A 10,226-nucleotide genomic window follows, 5' to 3' on the forward strand; every position below is an offset into this window, starting at 1 on the left:
GGAGAGAGGATCACTTTGCATATGTCAGTGATGAGCTGCCATAAAGGCTCAAGTAGGACTAATGATTTCTAATGAAGGACATTGAAGTGTGTGTTCAGTCTAATTCAAGCAGTGGGTGTTGATCAGCTGGGCTCAGGCCAGCGCGTCTGGACAGGGAGGGGCGTGTAGCGGCTGTTTGTGCGTCCCTGTGTGAGTGTGAGTGTGTGTGAGTGAGTGTGTGTGTGTGTGAGTGAGTGTGTGTGTGTATAAGCCTGCCTCCTTAATAGGCTAAAAGTTAGGAGAGCACAGTGAGGCAGAGGCGGAGGACCAGGCTTTGGAACAAGTTTTCCCTGAAGGCTGCAGCTGGCCGCCGGACGCCGCGTCTCCACTCAGTCCGGACTGATTTGGGGTTTTTGTAATTTTGTGCGCAGTTGTTCTTTTTCTTTTCGGTCTGGTTTTGGGAGTAGAGGCGTCAGGTGTCGCTCAGGATGAAGCTGTCCGCGCTGGCTTTGCTGTGTCTCCTGCAGCTGGCCCTTGTTCACGGCGGACTCTTCAGCCGCCACGAGCTGCAGGCGTCCTCCCGGGGCGCAGGTGAGTCCGGCCGGCAGAGAGAGGCGCTCACAGCCGCAGCATCCTGCTGCCCCGCGAGCACACCCAGGCACTGGCATTAAACCAGCCACGCTCATTGGTACCGATCATAAAATTATTATTGTTATTATTATTATTATTATTATTATTATTATTATTATTATTATTATTATTATTATTATCATCATTACTTTCAGCAGTGGTATTTCATCCACCCTCACCATGGCTCCATGCCAATTTGACCATCTCATTATTGAAGCATGAATACAAAATCTTTTGGTAATTACAGTATTTCCATTTTTTCTATTGGTTGGTAATATTCAGACACATTGGATCAATTTAAACAAAGCGCACTTCTCGCTTTTTTTCCCCACATTGAGGTTATATAATCTATCTACAGCTGTCTAGGGCTGGATGAAACTGTGGAATAACAGTACAGTGTGGGTGTTGTAATGCACGATTAATATCTGGAATGGAGTGAGTCTTGATTCCTTTCTTTCTCTTATTTTTTTAATCTTTTGCCACCTTCAACCTGCTTGTGAAATGCTTCTGAACAATTTGTCCCAGTCGGATTTGACGCCAGAAAATTTGGTGGAACTTCAATTTAGTAAACGAGAAGATTTGAAATGCTTGAATTACAGTCTGTGTGGGGTCAATAAGTATTTATTATCACCTTAATTTTATTAATTTCTCATTTTTTTATATTGATTGTTGATTATTGTAAATTGAACCTAGAGAGGCATGAGATGCAGCAGACTGCAGTGCCCTTCTTTATTCTTGTTGGAATTAGCAGCATATTGACTTGCCACCCCTTCCTGGTGTCTCTCTGTGTTTGACTTCCTGTTAAATTGTTATTGGATTGAAAAAGTTCAGTATAAGATCAGCATCTGACCTTTCCACCCCCCACCTTCCTTTTAGGGCATTTTAAGTGGCACAGTGAGTGCAAGATGATCTGCTGCTAATCTCAGACAAGCAGTAATTCTTCAACCGGACACACAAACATCTGATTTTACACACTTACACACACACACTGATGCTTTATTTTTGCACACCAGTGCAGGAGCCGCCATGCTGGCACATTTGGACACTGGCAGCAGACTGATACACAAACACATCGTCATTGTCTGTACAGACACTTAAAGAAGCACATTTCATGCGGGCAGTGTTTGGACGGACACCAGCTGGAAGACGCCGGAAACATTCATCACTGCCTGTCAGCTTTACAGGTATTTAGAGTAGGAGAGCACAAGGGATAGATCTTTTTAATGAGGCTTTTTACGAACTGTCAGAGTTAACCTGCACAATTTTAGCAGTCTGCAATTAAGGCTGCAACAAATAATGATGTTCCAGGAGTTTAAAAGTAGATTTATAAGATTCTGGGCATTTTTCTAACTTTCCATCATCACATCAGAGAAGAGGATAAACTGACACCAGCCCGAATGCTGCACCATTACAAACCTACTACCACAGTTTATGAAACCCTTTAAAAACATGTTGGTTTAATGCACACGGTGAGTGATGGCCTTCGAGCGCCTCCGTCTCTTCTCTCACTGCATGTTTCCAGGAATATCAACTCCCACTGTGGACCTGATGGGCAGCCCTGCCAGGTTTTTATGCTGAGGTCTTTTTTTTTCAGTGCAGGTTAAGAGGCTGCACACAGCAGCCACACTTGAGGCGTGATTTATTCCCGCCATTAAATTATACGAACTGCTAAGTGTACTTTGTTCTGTATTTGGTTCCTGCTGCTGTTTTGCCCTGATTGGCTGGAATGACTGGAGTTCCCCCCCCCCCTGAGTCCCTCATACATGACCAGAGACTCTTAGCTGGACAGGTTTTCACTTCTCCAGCCTGCAGCTTGATGGGGGAACAGGAGGCAGCGTGCATGTAAAATTCACTTACCATCCCACAACTTAAGCTTCATTGAAGCTTTGAGTTGTGTGAAGAACTGAGTGTGTTCGCAGCAGGAGCGTGGGCTTACAGTAAATTCTGCAGCGTGTGTGTATGCAGCACCCAGACCCTGGCTAATAGGAGCAATGGGATTTAGTTTGAGGGGATTTGAAGGAGGTCCTCTGGTGGACAGAGGAAGGTGGGAGAGAGCAGAGATGCTGGATTAAACAAACATTTTTCTTTATAATCAGGACGGATAAAGTGAGAATTACATCTGGGATCCCGTGGAGAAAGTGTGTAACTTAAAAAAACAGTGTGACAGATAAGATGCACATTCATTGCATTTTTGGCATTTTGTATGATTTGCCTTGTTGTGGAAAAAGAAAAAAAACCCAGAGGCAAACACAATTACATATTTCTATTGAGAAAATGAGCAGAGAGTGGTCATTCCAGGCCATCTGGATGGATTCACATGAACAGGATAAGGCACACTGTATTCATTATGCAGATATGAAACTGAGTCTTCACGGTGGATCAGCGGCAAATATACAAAAGATTTTTTGTGCCTGTATTAAATATTCTGGTTATTGGTGTGTTTCCTGGCTGTTAAACAATGAAGAGTTCAAAAAAATATAGAAATAAATGAGACAATATGTATTTTTTTTGGTGTTGGCTAATATGATTGCAACTTAGAAGATGCAAAACAAACGGGTGCAAACTTTTAGCACATATTTTGTAAACAACTAATGTGTTTTGCATCAAAAAAGAAGAAGAAAATAAGGAAACTGAGACAAAGAACAGATGAAGACCTGAAATAGAGTTCATATGGGAAGCCATTTAAATTTAAACCATTTGTAGATTAGAGTCTTAAAAAGGGAGGATAACAAGTATAGAACAAGTCATGCATGAGAAATAAAACTATCCATATCTCAATAAACATAAAGCAAAATGTGAATCATGAAGTGAAAACAGTGAGAGCAGCGTGAGGAGTGTGGAGGATTACTGACCTCCTCCAGCGCCGTGATGACAGGATGCTCACACTTCAGTGAATGTGCGGCGGCGGCAACCAAATGCTGGATGTTGTGGTTCCTGTTGAACTGATGGATGCTCTCGCTGCTCTCCGCCTCAGGCTCTCCCAACCAGAGCAGAGTGAGGCCGCTGTTCGCCAGGAGAGGACAGCTGGAGCGGCAGAGGATTCACGTGCCGGTAAGATGAAAACCTGCCCGTCACGCTCAGCGCAGACAGCTCTGGGGACACGTCTCCTGAATGTTTTGTGGGAAAACGAACCTCCCTTCAGAAGAAGTTAGACAGTCTTCTTAAAGTCTCTCCCTCTCTCCCATTCTCTGCTCTCTTCCCCTTCCAGAAGCCCAAAGTGGCCCCTGGCCCTCCAAACCACGTCCCCGCTCCCGCCAAAAAGGAGGCGAATGCCGCCAAGCCGCCGTGCTCCCAGCTGACACACACCTGCCTGCCGCTGTCCGGCTGCTGCGACGCCCACGCCTCCTGCCACTGCCGCTTCTTCAACACCATCTGCTACTGCCGGAGGGTGAAGCCGCAGCACGAGAGCCGGCACAACGCCAGCGCGTCCAAACCGGGAAAGAAATACACCAACGCCACGGAGCAGTGAGCGGAGCATGGCCGCCACACTGACTGGACAACGGGCGCCGTGGACATGGCGTCCCGGCGCCAGCTTCCCACGACAGTGAACCGACCTGTCAGACAGCAGACATGAACTCTTAATATACCTCTTGTGAAAGGCAGCTGCTAGCCACCATATGCTAACTTTTGAATATCCTCAAACAGTACTGGGTTTTTTTTTTTTTTTTGCTATTGTCAGTATTATTCTGATCTATGATAATAATTTGCATTATTAGACTCTTGTTTTGTATGACTGTGTTTATAACAGTTTGAATTAAAGGGGGAAAATGTGATGTGATGGAAGAACTGGTCCTCGTGTTTTGTAATCGGTTACTGAGTTTGAGTAAAGGTTCGGATCCTTCCTGTTGCGTTTGTTCAAAAACAAACATTTGAGATTAGCCTGAAGAAAGAAAGTCAAAGTTCACCATCGTCCTGCCGGAGACTCGGACTTTTCTGTAAACAGTTTTTCTCAGCGACGGCTCCAACGTTTTTCACGCCGCCTGACATTTCCTGGGACGTGTCTATTCGCCCTCTTACTGGGAGTTTGATGGGAAGATCAATGTCACACGAAGACATGGTTTCCTCCGCTCGGGCCTCACGCTGCTCAGCCCAAATCAAGGACGCTCCCCGTGTTGATCTGTTCCCAGAGCGAGTGGGGCCGGCGCCGCAGACTGACGCTCCTGAGCCTGGGGAATTTTCATTCACATCGCTCTCCGAGTTAAAACCTACTTTAAAGTCAATTGTTTGTGTGAAAACAACTGGCCATAAACAGAGACTGAACTGTGAGTGGAAGTCTGGTGAGGCGTTTCCAGCTGTTTGCAGTCTTAATGTTTCCTCTGCACGTTTCACACATCAGCTGGAATAATTTAGAGCTGCATTTGTTCGCAGGCATGCAGCAAAAAACAGCAATCTAGTTCAACTTGGGGATTCAGCTTTGCGAGTCGAGGGTTAAAATCCTGGACGTTTCAACACAGACATCCAGTGTTGCTCGTTCCACAGGTGTATATTTCGCTGACCGCAGTAAAAAATCTCCACATAATCACAGCTTCTGCCTCTATTGCTTTGGTGCATTCCTCAGCGTGAATGTTTCTCTCTTTTCTTTTTTTTTTAAGATTTAATATGATTTATTTAAATGAGTCACTGTTAGAGAGAAAAACAAAGGGTCGGACAAATGGTAACCATTAAACTAGTGTATGTTAAAGTCAGGTATGAAAACCAGACTGTCATAAACAACAAGCGCATGACGACCGCAGTGGGGGGATTTTAAATGTCGCCTTTTCATCAAGAGTGTTTTCTTAAAATTACCCAAAAAAAGTCTCCATGACGGACGATTCAGTCAGAATGACAGAATGACTGACTGAGTACATGCATGTGTGCCCCTCTTAAAAGTCATATTGGTGCGAGTATTTTGATAAATGATCATTTACATAGATGGAATGATGAGATTAAACCTGATCTCTAAATATGTTTCCTTTTTAAAGGTGAGTGGCAGTGGCTGAAATGTTACCTCTGCAAAATATTTTCTCATGTCTGATCTGAGTCGTGGCCCCACCGCTTCAGCAACAGAGCGAGGAGAATCAGAGCCGCCGTGAAGCGAAGAGGAGATATGTAGATCACTTCTACATCATCACCATCACAGCACGGGAAGGTAGCGGCCGTTTGACGCTCATGAGGTCCAAACCCAAGCTGAGACTTTTGGATCGAAGCCACGAACAACAGGATCCCAGCAGAAGAGAGGGAGGCTTTTTTGTTTCTGTTTTTCTTTCTGAGATGCAGCTGCAGCAACCTCAGGCCCTGGCATGGACGCTATCAGTGAAATCAATTACTGTTCTGACATTTTCCTGAAGCAGTCTGCCTGCCGTCCACGCTCAGACACACCGACCTTGAAAACCAAGGTGGTCAAAGCAGAGGGCGTCGGGGGACAGCGAGACATTTGGAGAGATTTTATGCCGAACAGAAACAAAAAGTGAAAAGACTGACATGGTCTCAGCTTGAGGGCGCGTCGTGTAATGCTAGTACGCTTTGAAAATGTAAAGGAGCACCAGTGGGTTCAGGTCGAGTCTCGTTGAGCTGTCAGAACTTATTAGCGTTTTCTGAATGTGTGTTCTGACTGAAAGGGTGGGACACGCTGAGGCGAAACGGAAAACGAAGGTTTAAAGCTGGACTCCATCAGCTGAATGGCGTCCCGTTCCTCACTGGAGAATCGGAAGTGTAGCAACTTTTCCCAGTCTCCTCTCATCTTGGCTTTTGTTTTTCCTTCCTGTGTTTTGTCAGTCTCTTCACACTGCTGCTCTTTGATTTGCATTTCCAATATGAAATCTGTGGCATAAATCACGTCTGACGGACGATTTATGTCGACCCTCAAAAGATCGTCCAGCTCCTGTTCCCCGTCTGTCCGTGCTTGTCCTGGACGCCTGCTGTGTGAAACCTGACTGAAGTGATGATTTACACCTTCAGCAATCTGCTCAGCTTTACCAGACACTCTTTTACTGTTGTCATTTTCGGGCCGCCTGCAGGCTTTTCTGTGACTTTTGCAGACCTGTCGAACATCAGGCTCACACACGGATGCCACCATCACTCCTGCTACTGTCAAACTGACTGTCTTATTTGGCACTATATCCACAAAGTTGAATTGTATAACAACATTCCTCACATTTTTTCCCCTTTGCCTACAGCCATCGGCTTAAAATAAATAGTCAATCAATTGTGAAGGCTTTCCAACAAAGCTGTGAATGCTGAAGTGTAGACAGTTTCAGGAAAAAGCCACAGCATCCCAACCGAAATATATTAAAAGCTCTGAAAAACAAGCCTGGTATCATGAGTCCATGTGAGTTTTATTTGGTTGCTAAGTCCTCCCTGAGTCCCTCCTTCTGGTTTTGTTTAGTTGTGAGTCTGAAGTGCCTGGAGGGGCTGAGGGAAGGGTAATAAAACAATAAAAAAATCTAATCTGATAATGACACACAAATCCCCGTTGTGGGTAATGATTTCTGGACAAACACGCAAAGAGGGCGAACCGGAGTGTAGTAATCCAAACGCTGCAAGATCCAGCAGGAGCGGAGACCGCGCGGGCGAATTCCCAACCACCTGCCGGACCAGCGGAAACTCTCAGACGTGCGTCATGTTCTGCCTTTACATCAAGGATCTGGCAGCCTGCGGATTTCTCAAAACGCCGATTTGTTACTCGTCGTAATCTAAAAAGCCATCTGAGAGGAGTAGGAATCCTCGCTGAGAGGAGCAGCCTCCTCTGGCTCTCAAACCACTTTCTGCTGGGCACAGCTTGGCACCAACAAGGAAGGGAGGAAAAGATAAAAACACCATTTATTTAAACTGACAGGTGATTCTGGCTCATATAAGCTTTAAAATGTATGGACCTTAAAGGAAATGCTGTGGATTTTTCCTCCTGTACGTTGGATGCAGGTCCACCGGTGGGTCATGTTTCCCTTGGAAGTGGGAACGTCTTGACCTTAAAGGGAAAAAAAATACATATGATTTTTATCATACTGGAAACGTTCCACTGATAATGAAGGGAATTTCTTGAAATGCCAAGACTCGATGTAAGGAACATTTGCATGACATGCAGAAAGCCGCGATGATTCATTTGGTGATAAATCAGTTTTACTGCAGTTAAAACGAAAAAACCTGATCTTAGTTTTTCTTTTTTTTCTGTGTGTACATGGAGAAACGGTGGTCTGACTTTGCAGGCGTCGTCTCTTCATTGTGATGGCTTTAATGTGTGCAGGTGACACTGCTGTGTGTGACTTGTCTGGTTCTGGAGGGACTTTTTCCATCATCTATAAACACACGTTAATGAAAGTTTACAGACTTTGGTCTGAGCTACTGAACAAATTGGATTTTGCCTAAAATCTACAGCGCTTGCAGACTGAAGCATTGTGGGTGATATTCAAGTCTTTCAGACCCATGATGGGCTCTTATGGAGCCGTCATGTTTTCCCTTTGGCTGAGAGGTTCTTCTGCTCCATTTCACAATCCAAACACTTTGTGTTGTTACCCGGTGACTCTGAAATGTCAGCAGGGGTCAGAGATCACTGATCCTGGGTCTGATACGTCTTCTGGTTTCAACCATTCATGTCTGAGTGTCCCCCAGCTGTGGGTTTCTGACCGCTCCTTCGGCTGACTGACGGCCCGCGTTGCGATTAATAAACTGAGCTTTCACTCAACGTCAGTCTCCTGAGTCCTGCGCGTGGGTCGCCTGTCCACCTTGATTTGTAACAGTCGGCGTGCGTGCACGTGAATGCACGTGCGTGCGCGCGTGTTGTGCCTCTGAGATAGACTCGCAACCTGTTCCATATCAGGATCCTACCTTGGATAACATTTGTGAAGAATTTAAAGAATGAACGACAGAATAATGTAACCCATAAACTGCTGCAACGCTCATGAAAATCTCCCACCGTTTTTTGTGATAGCGCCACATGAAAGCTCCGAAAACCCTTAAAGTCGGACTGAACCAGTGTTGAAATTTCAAGAGTGCTGCAATAAAACAGAGTTCACCCCCGACTTCCTGATCAGGAACCTCGCTTTCATCCTTGATCCTCGCTGGAGGGTCAACAGTTCATATGTGATTAAATAAATCTTAACCAAATAAATCCCTCAAAAAAACCTCAAAACAGTTGTTTGCATGGCTTTTACACTAGACTGAATCATTTACAGGTGTGTGTGTCCGGCATGTGGACGTTCAGCTGATCGTCTGGTCTCCAGGCTTGGGAAATACTTCATCTCACCTAAGTAGTCTGGCCTGAGAAAATTTCTCCAGAAGGCTTATTAAATTGTTTTGTGCTGATTTTATAGACTTTATATCTGCCATGGAATGACTAGAAGACATATTTATAAACGTTAGGGGCTTACCCATAAATTCTTTATCCCAGGCGGTCGTAAATGCACATTTTTTGATAAAGCTGATGGTGAGCAGGTTGAGCGCTGGGGAGGGGATTTTTTGCAACGGGGATTACGTGAGAGCAGCACAGAGAATGGTACTGCAGGGTGTATGTTCATGCGATGAGGAAGTCAAGGAAGGACAGTCCTGCCTGCCCCAAACCAGAAGTAAAGTGCCGCTCGGAGATGATTATGGAGGTATCATTAATGTATTATGACTGAACAGAAAGACTGATTACACAGGGAAGACTGGAAGAGGGGACATCCTCATGAACCAGGAGGACGTCACAACTGTAATTCAGCTGTGGAGAACGTCATGAAAGTGAGGTGATGACTGATTTTGAGACAAACTGAGTAAAATTCACATGAAAATGTCTACACGAGCATTTGTGGAAAGGAAAAACATAGAAAGAGTGCGATGAATAGGAAACAGATATGTTTTTTATATGTACTGTACATATCGAGCGCTCCATCTGCTTTCCACTTAACGGTGCTCGATGTGAAAGGTGAAAGCAGTCCAGAGGTTAGACAGCTGGGAATGATCCGCACGGCGTTGGTGCTTCTCACTGTTGTCTTGGCAAACAAATGTGTATCATGAGAGGTCCCACATAGAGGGATGATTTCAAACAGATGCATGCAAATGATCCCTTTGAGTTACTGAGACTCCGGTCCTCTCCATAATCTTGTTTCATCAGCTGGAGTTCAGGTTTGGTCAGACCTGGGCTCCAGCTCTCCTCTGCTCTCGCCAACAGCCTCATTGCTAACAGAACACACTTACGGTCATAATTTCATGGCTGTTTGGTGTGCCTGGTTTCAAACCTTCTATTCATAAGATGATTGAAAACAAAAGTGTCCTGTGGCATCCTCTGCTGGTCGGTAGACATCTGCCGTGCAATCATCCTCTGCATGTTTTAAAAAACCAGAATGGTGGAAAACAGGAATATGCCTGAATAAACAGCAGTCAGGCGCAGGAAGAACATGCAAACCCCGGCACACAGTAATATGCTGATAGAAATAAATCATTAATGCCTTCTTCTGACTGCGTGTATTGTGCTTCACCCCTGGAGAGATATTAAAGAAAGAAAGAAAAAAGGCAAACAGAGATCTTATGTCTTTTCTTCTCTGCGATCGGCTGTGCTTCAGGAGCTCAGTGACCCCTAACCGAGCCTCCGCATGGATGCTCATACCAATTACAAGCACCAATCAGATGAGGCTGGGAGATTGTGAAGCTGTAATTTCCTGAGATTG

The sequence above is a fragment of the Salarias fasciatus genome, chromosome 9, assembly GCF_902148845.1.
Source record: "Salarias fasciatus chromosome 9, fSalaFa1.1, whole genome shotgun sequence".
Classification (NCBI taxonomy): Eukaryota; Metazoa; Chordata; class Actinopteri; order Blenniiformes; family Blenniidae; genus Salarias; species Salarias fasciatus.